Source organism: Paroedura picta, chromosome 1 (assembly GCF_049243985.1).
Source record: "Paroedura picta isolate Pp20150507F chromosome 1, Ppicta_v3.0, whole genome shotgun sequence".
Classification (NCBI taxonomy): Eukaryota; Metazoa; Chordata; class Lepidosauria; order Squamata; family Gekkonidae; genus Paroedura; species Paroedura picta.
In genome coordinates, this window is record NC_135369.1 from 167,392,609 (window position 1) to 167,403,698 (window position 11,090).

The 11,090-nt window shown below is 42.9% G+C and overlaps 1 long non-coding RNA gene across 1 annotated transcript; it reads right to left on the reverse strand.

The window, feature by feature from the left end:
• Positions 1-4,137: 4,137 nt before the first annotated feature.
• On the reverse strand, positions 4,138-10,713 carry LOC143820348 (uncharacterized). Its single transcript, XR_013225322.1, has 3 exons — positions 10,612-10,713; positions 4,568-4,700; positions 4,138-4,237 (listed from the first exon to the last, which is right to left on the reverse strand). It is a non-coding gene; the product is annotated as an uncharacterized LOC143820348 (long non-coding RNA).
• Positions 10,714-11,090: the final 377 nt, after the last annotated feature.

The following is an 11,090-nucleotide window of genomic DNA, read 5'->3' on the forward strand; positions in this document are numbered from 1 at the left end:
GGTAAATTCCTTGACGTGGTCTAGCAGCTTAAGACCAAGGCCACTTGAGGAAATCCCTCATTTTCAGAGGCCAAAGCCAAGGCTTGAAGGCACATTTTCTCTGAGACCTATCCTCCATTAATTCACCTAATATGTTTTTAATGGCCATTGTTACCTTTTTAAATTTACTTTATTTATAGCCCACTGCTGTTACTGGGACTCAAGGCTGGTAACACAGCATCCACTGGTGGTAAATTCTCTGGCGAAGAACTACCATTCTGAAATGAACCACAACTCACACCTATAGTGGTTTTTCCAGCTAAAAACCAAATGCAACAATCATGTTTGAGTGAAAGGTAGATGTGTTTTTATGTTCTCTGCTACTTCCTTTAGGGATTGATCCTAAGCAAATCTCCTCAGATGTTAACCTTCTTTTATTCAATAGTACTTCATTCAGGTAGGCTAAACCTTGGGCCTTTCTGCATGCCATAAAATTAGCTTCATACTTACACTATATTCCAGGCACTCTGCATGACGTTGCCCACATCCCGCAACTCTCCAGCAAACTGCTCACTATATCCGCCATTTTAAAGTGCGAGTTGGTGAATCCCAAAAAGTGGATTCACCAACCTAAAAATTGCTATCTCCTGGTAGACAACCAGCAGGCCACCAGAAATGTGTGGAGGCGAAGAAGCGCTACCTCCGCCTCCAATGTCCTGCACTCACACCCGCCTCCCTCTCCCTTCCTCCAGGGGACGGGAAGTGCTTTTTAAAAATTAAGAACACCCTGGAGCAACGAATAGGAGGACAAGCGTGCAGGCGATGCCAGAAATAATTTTCTCTCAAATTTGTAACACAAAGCATGCCTCTCTAAAGTCCTCCCCTCCCAAATCAGGAACTAAATTAATTTTTAAAAGTATCAAGACTTGTGATTCCATAAGGGGTGCCATTCAAAAAGCACTATGCATCTATGATTAGATTAATCTATTATAAGATGAATAGGCATTTAAATGAAGAAGTATTAATTTAAAAAAACTTAGCGGGCATCGTGGGACCTTTAAAACATGGGGAAAGGGGACTGGTTGCCAGGAATGATTGACAGGTGGAAGAGAGTCGCGAATAAAGTGCGTTTCTCTCTTCCGCCATTTCCAGCTGCAGTTCTGGAGGGGGAGAAGCCCGAAAAGGTAGCAGACTAGAGCAAGACAGCATAAATATGAGGGGTAGCCAGGAGGCGCGATAATATTTAGCGCTATGCAATTCAACTGGTGTAACACTATTTTTAACTAAGTGCAGAAATGCCCCTTAATCTGTGTTCTGCATGTGAATTCTTGTAAGGGTGGATTACAAAAATATGTGAATTCCAGAAAGGGTGGGATACAAAAATAAAGATATATTATTATCTAGTTTATCATTCTGCATTCTTACACAGGAATCCAGATGCTCCAGGGTGCATTTGACTGACCCAAGAAACTACAAATCAGCTGCCCTCTGTCAAAACCCCCCCCCCCCATGAATATAGTAGAGTCTTGTACTGACGAGGACTACAGAATGATGATCTGTGGTGGTACTAGATGTTTATGACGACATATGAAGTATATGAATGTCACAAGTAGATCTTGTGTCCTATGTTTAGCCTAGAAAAAACTGACACTGACAATTCATATTCATACTTATGTAGATGACAACTGTGTTTGTGAGAAAGCCTTTGTGAACTTTCTATATCCAATAAAGAGGCAACTAAAGAACAACACTGTGTCTGGTGAGTCTCTGCTGACCATGGAAGTCAATTATGATGTCCTGAGGCCCCCTGGGAAAGCCACACCATCACATTCATTGAGATCTTGCTACACTGGGATTCCTTCTCAATGAATCCTGGTGTGGTGAGATCTAAAGCACCTGGTGATCCTTGGAAAACTGAATATCTGCAGGATATTACAATTGTGAGATCTCACCATGTAGGCGCATGTTCAGAAAGAAATATGCAATGTATAACAATAATGGAAGCAGGTTACGTACTCACATCTTGTTCTACATTGAGTATGAATGCCAGGCTCCGTCTTTAGATGTGAGGCCTAAAGACATTCAGAAGCTATCTGAAGAACGAGAAGGACTTACCGAGCTGTCCAGAGAAAGATTTACTGGATGTTCATTTAAAATCTAAAACTGAGATCACCAAAGAAGGCTTTCTGAATATTCATTATGGTTCTCCGGATCACAGTCACTCCATCAAGGTTATGCAGCATTAATTATTCATAAAAAGAAGCCCTGAGGGAAAAAATCTAATTGCAAATAAGAGCAATTGAGATAGATTGCATTATTTATAATGTCATTTGTTAAGCTAAGATGATGGGACTACGAAAGGCATTAAATAGACTAATATTAAGGCAATTTGAGTGCAAAGTTATAATTTGGGGGTCCCTGTAAAAATATGTTGTTAAAGGATATCAAAAAGGTAGAGAATGCATGTCATGGAAACTGGTTTGATTTAGTTTTCACTGTCTAGTGAAACACTACATGTCTTGTATATAACAACATAAGTTTAAAAAATGATTCCTAAGTAATTAGATGGTAATCAGGAGCTGCAGAGGTCATTTGGCACAACACTTAAAAGCATCTGAGAGAATATAAAAGGGATCTGGATAACAGAAGTCCACTTTAATAAGTCATTAACAGTGTACTCCTAATCAGAGTTCAATTCTTCTAAATCAATTTAAGCCAATGCTATTAGATGGGTGTTAACACTGTTTAGGATTATGAAGTGAATAGATTAATTAATTCAATGGTTGGGTAGAGGCTGAAAACAATTTTGTAATCTATGAACTTCAGATGGCTTTAGACAACCAGTAGTCACTAGGTAACTGCTTAAAAAAAATCTACATGACCTTATAATCATAGAGAGATTGATACACCAGAAGTACACCTCTCCCTGTGTGAGAGAAGGAGCCACACAGTCTTTCTCAGCATTGGTTGTTTACACACTACTCATTGCTTTGTGTCTCTGTAATTCCCTTATCGTAAACTGTTCCACAGAAGGCTTACAGTGTGATCCTGAGTTGAATTAATGATGTTCTAAGCCTATTGACTTCAGTGGATTTAGAGAGGAACAACTCTACATAGCATAACATTGCTGGCATATTTGAAAGGGGCCACGGACTGAAAAATGTGAGAAGGGGAACCCGAAGCATTTACGGGGGGCCCTGGCAACTGAACTGATGGAACACCCTTTTTGTCACGTATGACAGTATTAATTGCTAGAAACGTCAACCTTTGTAAAGGGAAAGAAACCATGTAATCCGTTCCTTTGTGTGAGGTTAGACTGGTTGTCTAAACTAGCGATCCCCAACCTGTGGGCTGCGGACCACATGTGGTCCTTCGACTAATTGGAGGTGGGCCCCGAAGGATGCCTTCTCCCCCCCCCCGCCGGCCCTTTACTTCATCCCCCCCCTAGCCCTTTACAACACACTTCATTGTTGTGGCGTGTCTGTATTTTATTTTGAAGGGATGTTTAAACATTACCATAGCGATCAGAGAGCGCTAGGGCAGTGGTTGAGAGTAGAGGAGTAAACTACCAACCCCACCGGGCCTCAGTAAAAGGCGTTGAGTGGTCCCCGGTGAGTGGTCCCCGGCGTTGAGTTGTCCCCGGTGATAAAAAGGTTGGGGACCACTGGTCTAAACCCATCTGCAGTTCATAGATTACAAAATGGTCTTCTACCCAAACATTAAATTAATTCATCTATGCACTTCATTATCCTAAAAAGAAAAACCATGCTTCTCTTGGTTGAATGTTCTAGAAATCTGTCTCATGTATATAGAAAGCGAGAAAATTAGAGAAACAGTTGGAAAACAGTAGTTATGTTGGCAGTTAGAAGTTAGTACTAGGGAAGAGAAAGAAGAGTGATGGGCTGGAGAGGATTCTGAAAGAGGGATGTGGAACCCCTGAGGGAAATGGCTCCCAGGAAAGGGGGTGGATCCCTCTCAAATGTTGAAGAAGGAAAACTGAAACCTTAATTAATTAATTTTACAATTTATATACCGCGACTCACAACAAGTCGTCTCGTGGCGTCTCACGACAAGTCATCTCATTCACAAAAAATCAATAAAATACAATAAAATCCCCATAAACCCCCCAACAACTTCAACAAGAGAAACAGAAGATGGTGGCTCACTTAAAAATACCCAGATACTTCCAGTCCTGCTGCACAGCCAATGGGCCCGCTGATGACCATTAAGCGGGATGACCCGGGGAGGGGGGTTGCAGCTGTTAAATTTAAATTAAATTAGAATTAGGATTGTGTATATTCCTGCCCACACAGATTTTACTAGTTTTGTATCAAATAAGATTGTGGCTGTTTATCTAAGGTATGACTTCTCAGTGATCTCTCTCAACTATTATGCACACCCGTTGGTAGAACAAAACAGGTACATTTTTGCAACAAACTATTGATTTATACAGTTACAGGACATCTCCCTCCTTCCTGTTGCCTTTTCACCTGCCAAGTTTAAAACTGAAACCTCCCTGATCGACTTGACCATTTCCCTGTAATAACAGAAAAATAAAACATTTTATGTGTTGTGAATTCATATTAACCTTTCATGTGCTATATCGACTGGTGCGAAGCCTCTAGTATGGAAACGGTCATTGAGACATATACTAATCAAGGTTTCTTCAGTTCCATGGCATCCTAAACTGGGTCAGAATATATCAGTGTGCATTATAACATCTGTGGAACAGACACAGAAAAAATAAGAAGCCATGAGGCAAACTGAAAAAGGAAGGGAGAAGAATCATATGATTAAATCTTGTTCAAATCCAATTATTTTAAAAGGACTTAGCTTGGACTAGAACCTAGCTAACTAACTAATGAGAGAAGAGACACGTCATATTTTGGGGCAGATATTAAAATGAAGTCCTAGAACAGTGGTTCTAGGGGGTCGGGACCCCTTTGGGGGTCGAATAACCCTTTTACAGGGGTCGTGGCTTGGCCTGGGGGGCGCCAGCACTGTTGCTGGTTCTCCTGCAGGCGCTACACAACAGCCTTGTGGGGCAGATCAAGATAGAGCGTTCATCTGTCTGGAGCAGCAGAAAAGAGTGAGATCGCCATGGTGGGACAAGAGGCAGAACTGAACTGAGAAACCCTGGGAAAAAAACAATTTATATACAATCATGAACAATGGATCTTCACGCCATTGGTCAATTTCGGTCTAATTTCTGTGAAAGAACACTTGCATAGTTTTATGGTTGGGAGTCACCACAACATGAGGAACGGTATTAAAGGCTTGCAGCATTAGGAAGGTTGAGAACCACTGGCTTAGAAGAATTGTTGAAAGGACCATAAAACACTTTTAAAAATGGGAGTGGAACTAGACACAAAGTACTACTCCAGAAAATTTTAATCTTTCTTAAAAATTAAATCTCCAAAAGAATAGACTCTAGGGAGTGAGTGTGTTATATGTCATTTCTGATTTAAGGGGGCCTTATGAATTAATGACCTCCAAAATGTCCTATCATTTATAGGGATGGGCATGAACCTGAGAAATTAAATTTGGTTTGTGGTTTGTGGTGTGCCTTGCTTGTGAATCATGAACTGTCATGAACTTTTAGGGACCAAATGAACCAGTGAGGTTTGTGACATTAGAATAGGCCCCTAGCACACAAGAAACATCAAACTTGTAGGAGATCTCTGGCTGGTTCTCGTCCACCAGCCCTCCAAGTTTGGTGAGAATTGGATATACAGGATTTGAGTTATGGCTCCCCAAATATGCCCCCAGGAAAGTGCTTTCTTTGAAAATGTCAGCTATAGTAAAAAAAAAAAAAATCCTTCCCCCCCTTTACAAAAAAAGGATTGAACAGCCTCCTGTGTAAGGCGTTCCTAATCTTGAGCAGCGTGCCTTAAAAGGTATCTCTGTCTTCTAATGGGTCAATGGTTAGCCGTCTCTTGCTATCCTCCATGACCGTATCTTAGAACTATGCACTGGCTACAGATTAATGGCCCTGCATGCGTAGATTTCCAGAATTATCAAAGCACACACACACAAACACACAAGAAGATGTTTAAAGCAACCCCCAGTGGCTTAAAATGGTTTCAAGAACGGCTAGATTCACTACGAAGACAAGCGCATCTGGAGAAAATAAGCACATCTGTTAATCCAGATGAGCTGGCTCCAGTAGGATTTAAAGATCTAAAGCAAACTCGCCACAGTTGTACTTTGCAGGGTCTGTGCATTTTCAATGATCTGCATTCCTCCGTACCATCTATATCCTTATGAGCCTGTCAAATAGGACGGGCTTCAATTCTCAAGCTATTCGAGTCAACCACTGACTGCTCGATGTCTTGCAGAAGTCCTGGAGTCAAGCCAAGAGTTTCTGATGGGGTTGTGTGTGCAAAATAATGCCCCAGCAGCACTCACAAAGCCCTTTGCATACCAACTGTCCCAGATCATTGTCCCATCTGAAATAACTAAAGCTTGTGATTAAACAAAAATCTTGTATTTAAATCTTGTATTAAAGCTTGTATTAAACAAAAGCTTGTGATCTGGATAGAAACAGGCTTGGATCCCTGGCAATTTCTGTGGATAGAACAGATTTCTGCACGCCAGGATTCCTTTGAGTTCCTACTGCCCTCCAGAATGTTGCTTCTAAGGGAAAAGGGGACTTCCAAGAACAGCATCAGGAGGGTCCTGGAGGCCCTCCGAAGCAGATGGACCCCTCCCCTTCTGTCTGTAAAAATCCTCCATAGGATCCAAATCACAGTCTCACAGGGTCACAATAGAACCAGCAGCATTTTTGGATATCAAATTTAAGCACTTGGGAGTGGAGCTGCAGGATTTGGGTCGGATGGGCCTCAATGGGATATAATGCTATGGAGTCTGCCCTCCAAAGTCGCCATTTTCTTTAGGGGAACTTTGTTGCTTGAAGATGAGCGGTAAAACTGGGAGATCCCCAGGTAGCATCCCTACTCCCAAGCTATAGACACAGAGAAATGGTCCCATCACATGCAAATCTCTTCAGTTGTGAGAGGAAAATGGCTATTTTTATAAGAAACTTGGTTTTGCAACCTGGACTAGAGCTCCTGGACCAGTGGGCACCCATTTCCTCTCCATCCTTGGGTCCTGGAAACATTGGTAACTTTTTAGGCAAGTAGGCTACAGACTCTGGCTGTGAGACTTCAGTTACAGTCATCTGGTTTTCACCCAAAATTCCTCCACTGCCTTAATTAGTACACAGCTGGCTGAAATATCTTGCGCCAAGTGTTTGTTGGTTTGTTTTTAAGTATGCTGCATAGTTCGTATTTTATATACAGTTCTATAAATAGTCTTCAAAGCCAGGGGATATTTTGAGGTCACCGAGGAAAAGGCTGTTTTCAAAACATTTTTCTAACATGTCATCTTTCCAGATGAAATATGGAAATTCTGGTATAATTTTTTTCTAGGTTGTTCTCAAAGGTTTCTGTTGAGAATACAGGCGCTTTTAAAAACAATTGAAGGTAACATTTACTTCAGATTTGGCATCAAATGTAGCCTCGAGCCCAGGAAAATTGTACATCTTCTCTCAGGTTTCTACTGAAGTTTGTTTTCTTCCGTTGCGACAGCTGCTGAAAACCTATTTTTAAAACATTGGAATCTGGGGTTGTGGGAGAATCCTGTGAGTTCCCTAATGATGCAAGTCAGAAGATCCATCTAGTCCAGCATCCTGTTCTCCACAATGGTCAGTCTGACATTTCTGAGAATCAGACAAGAGAATATGAAAACAAGCCTTCTTCCCTGTTGCTGCTGCTGAGCCGATGCATTCTGAGATATACCACCTCTGAACATGCAAGTTCCATTTAGTAATCAAGGGTAACATCCATTTCTAGATCTGTTCTCTATGAATATAGTGCTCTCTTGATGCCATATTAGCTAGAGGCTGTGAGAAGGCCTTATAGCACTAAATTCTGTAAATGTATGTTTACGTGCAAATTACAGATCTTGCTTATACCAGCATTAGAGGCAACTAATTTTAATAAACCCCGGATCCTTGCAGAGTCTTAGTATCCCTGCAAGTCTAAACCTGAACAAATATTGATCTGCCCATGACAAAGGAACCATCATTCTCATCCAGAAAAAAAAATACCAACTCAAGAATTAACCTGCACAATGCATAAGACCAGTTATTATCTGAGACAAGCCCATGGTTGTCATGGAGGCCATGAAATTCTGAGCCTCCCACAATAAGATGGCTTTAGCATGAATGTTGGAACCCTCCCCCAAAAGACAAGAATCCGAAGGCTCCTTTCTCTGTCAGTCCATCTAGAGCAGGGGTAGTCAAACTGCGGCCCTCCAGATGTCCATGGACTACAATTCCCAGGAGCCCCCTGCCAGCAGGGGCTCATGGGAATTGTAGTCCATGGACACCTGGAGGGCCGCAGTTTGACTACCCCTGATCTAGGGAGACTGTTACACAGTGGAGTAGGCTGTACACCAGCAGAGTCCCAACACTGTCTCCCAGTCTCAACGGTAGGTACACTGCCTTAATACTGGAAGTGACCTGAGTGGTGCATCAAGTTAGAGGAATAGGATCCTTACAGACTACAATGACTACTTAGATTCTAAGGCTTAGAAGATTGTGAGTGTCTGCTATTATTAACGTTATTTTATTTAGTTTATTCTTTAGAAAGCTTTTCTTGCGAGCTTCTTTGGATGCTGAAGAAGTTCTGAGAAATACTGCATTAGCACAATCCCTCAGTCTTTAAACAAACGGGCAAGTGGAAAAATCCTCTCTCATTCATCTCCCCTCATCCTTTCTTCTTTCAGTTCTGCAGAGAAGGGGGTTGAGAAAAGAGAAGGGGGAGGGATGAGGGCGGAAACTTCTGGTCATCTGGAGACCATTTCAAGGCTTTTCTTCTTTTGGGTATGCAAAAGTTCTATGTTTTATATGAGGGGAACATACCAATATGCAGGGTTCAAAAGAAAATTTTAGAAAATTATACCACAATTAAGGCAGAACGGATGCAATGCATTTTATTGATATTTTAGCTACATTATATTTATTACATGATATGAGCATTCCATCCTGCCCTCCCAAAAGGGCCAAGGATGGGCCTGGAGGGAGTAGAAAGGGGAGGGGCCCCAGATGGGCATGTCCACAGCTATGCTTCCCAACCATATTCATCACAATTGCACCACTTCTGGGGTTTTCAAGGGTAAAAAAGTTGAGAAAAGCTGGGCTACACATTAGAAACATCTGAAACAATGGTGAAGCCTGGAAATTGAAAAAGGTTACACTCTGCCTTTATATAGAAATACATTAAAATAAAGTACATATACACATTTTATTTTCATTTTTTGTAGTCAAGTATTTATTGGGGTCACCTTGGGGTGATGCCCTCTAGCGTTTTCTTGGCAGACTCAATACAGGGTGGTTTGCCATTCCCTTCCCCAGTCCCTTGCGAGTCCCTTGGACTGCAAGGCGAACAAACCGGTCAGTCCTAGAGATCAGCGCGGACTGCTCCTTAGAAGGCCAGATCCTGAAGATGAAACTCAAATACTTTGGCCACCTCATGAGAAGGAAGGACTCCCTGGAGAAGAGCCTAATGCTGGGAGCGATTGAGGGCAAAAGAAGAAGGGGATGACAGAGAATGAGGTGGCTGGATGGAGTCACTGAAGCAGTAGATGCAAACTTAAATGGACTCCGGGGAATGGTAGAGGACAGGAAGGCCTGGAGGATCATTGTCCATGGGGTCGCGATGGGTCGGACACGACTTCGCACCTAACAAGAACAACAAGTCTTTATTGGCATTAAAAATAGAGAGAACAGTGACATTAAAAACTAGGAACAGAATAAAATTGTGGGTATGGTAAGCAAGACACATGACAGTGGAAAAGTTGTAAAATATTTTTTAATATAAAAACATTTGACTATAAATATCACTGTTTTCTTGTTCAGAGGCCTACCCACCAGGTTTACCTTCGCTGTTTCATGTAGGGCGTAGCCTGCTGTTTGGAGGCCAGATCTACCTAGATAGATTCCTATGGAGAGTAAGCCGGTTGGTTGTCTAAAGGCTAATAGAGACAGGCCGGATGGACCTCCCACTAATTCTCTGCTTCTCATATCTCTTCACAATGCCAAACTAGAGTGAATCTCAACATGGTGTTCTTTCCCCACTGATTCTGCCAAGCCCATTCTAATCACACGCCTGTCAGCTATCCAGAGATCCCTGCCTCCTTCACCTTTACTCAGAGGTTTTCTTCTCCATCACTGCCACCACTCACTGACTAGAACACCCCTTCCCAATGGACAGTGAGACCCCTCAGCTAGGCTCTTGGTGTTTTAAAGTCAAACCCAGTAATCTTTGGATCCCACCTGGAGAGTTGGCAGCCAACCAGTTTTGCCTGGTTTTCTTCCCCTGGGCCATCCCAATGTACTAGTAGTACCTGAGCAGGGGAGACTAGGTGGTCAAGAGCACCAGCCCCTTGTTTAGGTTCAAAACTGAGGCTTATTAAACTATTAACAATTAGATTGGTAAACTGACACTCCCTCCAGCAGACCCCATGAAATCAGCCACAGCACTTATACATGAACTTAAAGGCACTCCTCTTTCCTTACACTCCCTGCTGAAGAAGAGTGTCCCTTGGACACTTGCCAGCCACTCTCACCATCCGCCTCCAGGGTGGCTGCTTCTCAGGCCTCCACCCTCTTTCTCTTGTGGCCAGGCCCTGCCCCTCAGCCTGGGGCAAGCAGGGCCTTCTCTCTGGAGAGGATATCTTCCAGCTCAGGGGTAGTCAACCTGTGGTTCTCCAGATGTCCAGGGACTACAATTCCCATGAGCCCCTGCCAGCAAATGCTTGCATTTGCTGGCAGGGGCTCATGGGAATTGTAGTCCCTGAACATCCGGAGAACTACAGGTTGACTACCCCTGTTCCAACTCCTCCCTTGGTGTTCCCTGGAGTGACTGCCCTCTCCTAGGAGGTCTGGAGCCTAAATACCCACAAGCTCCTCCCCCTGGTGGAGCCTGATTCCTCCATCCTCATTGGGGCATGTGACCCTCTCCCTTCCCTGAGTCTCCTGGGATGTGTAGGCAATTACAGCCTTTCCACACCCCCCCAGCAGCCATTTAACATGCAGGCCCAGGGCA